Raw genomic sequence first — 1,940 nt, forward strand, 5'->3', positions numbered from 1 at the left:
CTCCCCCCCACCCCTGCCTTGAGTGTGACAGGGGGCGGTGCCCCAACCCTCCAATCGGCCCTACCCTGAGCGTGACTGGGGGTGGCATCACAACCTCTCGATCGCCCTGCTCTGTGCATGACAGGGGGCGGCACCCCAACTCCACAATTGGCCCTGCTCTGAGCCTGACCAGGGGCTGCACCTAGGGATTGCGTCTGCCCTCTGCCACCCGGGAGCAGGCCTAAGCCAGCAGGGCATTATCCCCCGAGGGGTCCCAGACTGAGAGAGGGCACAGGCCAGGCTGAGCGACCCCCCTTCCCCCCCCAAGTGCACAAATTTTTGTGCACCGGGCCTCTAGTATAAAATAAATATCAAAAATATAAATCTTTGTTTTACTATGGTTGCAAATATCAAAAAATTTCTATATGTGACATGGCACCAGAGTTAAGTTAGGGTTTTTCAAAATGCTGACACGCCGAGCTCAAAAGGTTCGCCATCACTGGAATAGGGAGAGAAATTGAAGTAAGGAGCAATCAATTTACTTCCCATTGTTAAAGGAGTTTAAAGTCTTAGTAGAAAGTATTTTTTGGGAAGCTAAATCCATTCACCTTTATTATGAAAAATGTAACAGAAATAAAAAAAATTGTTACAGGTGATTTATACATTCTTAGTTGAGAGTATTGGGAAATAATATTTTATGGCAATATTAAAATTCATTTATAGAATTATTTGTCACATCACTTCTATTTTAATGAGAGAGCATTTCAATGGACTTACACATTACAATTAGAGTAACTTCATGCCAATGATTGTCCTCCATCTCTCATTCTCACTACCTTTCTTCTTTTAATCCTATACTCTTGCAACTTTTAATCAAAACTCATTTCCTCTTAAGGCCAGTCTTTTAACTTCTCTTCCTTTAAGAAGTCATTTAGTTGGTAGGGAAAAAATAAAGTTAATTATAAAAAAGTTAGTGAGCCCTAATTGGTTTGGCTCAGTGGATAGAGTGTAGGCCTGTGGACTGAAAGTTCCCAGGTTCGATTCTGGCCAAGGGCATGTACCTTGGTTGCAGGCACATCCCCAGTAGGAGGTGTGCAGGAGGCAGCTGATCGATGTTCCTCTCTCATCAATGTTTCTAACTTTCTATCTCCCTTCCTCTCTGTGAAAAATCAATAAAATATATTAATAAATAAAAAAAGAAGTGAGTAGCAAGGAGAAAAACAAGGGGGACAGATGCTAAATATGCATAAATGTCACTGGAATCTTAGAGAAAAGGAAAGTAATTTGAGCCATACTCTCCATAGATTAAATCTCTTTCTTAAATTATTACTCATTTTCTAGGAACACTCTGTGAAACTATATAAAACTGTTAAAGACTATCATAACATTGCACTTTATGCATACCGAAAAATCATATTGCTTTAAAGTACGAGAAAAAATTATGGTGACGCTTAGAAGATGTACATTGCATTATTGTTTCCCAACATTTTATATTGTGTCACAGTAGCTCTTCATAACATATATATTATGGAATTGGCATTTTAATCCTGTAAGAAATCAGGATTTATTGATTTTTTAAAAAAATCTTTATTGTTGAGATTATTAGAGATTTCCCTCTTTTTTCTCCCCATAGCTCCCCTCCACTGGATTCCCACCCCACCCCAAGCCCTTACCACCCTATTGTCTGTCTCCATAGGTAATGCATACATGCATATAAGATCTTTGTCTAATCTCTTCCCGCACCCCACCCACACCCCTTTCACTCTGAGAATCATCAGTCTGTTTCATTTCCATGTGCCTCTGATTCTGTTTTATTTACCAGTTTATTTTGTTCACTAGATTTCTTTGTTTATTTTGATGTTTAGGTTCAATTGTTAATAGATATATATTTAGTGCCATTTTATTGTTCATATTTTTTATCCTCTCCTCCTCCTCCTCCTCCCCCGTCTCCACCCCCCCCA

The sequence above is a fragment of the Myotis davidii genome, unplaced genomic scaffold (assembly GCF_000327345.1).
Source record: "Myotis davidii unplaced genomic scaffold, ASM32734v1 scaffold2113, whole genome shotgun sequence".
In the NCBI taxonomy this organism is placed as follows: domain Eukaryota; kingdom Metazoa; phylum Chordata; class Mammalia; order Chiroptera; family Vespertilionidae; genus Myotis; species Myotis davidii.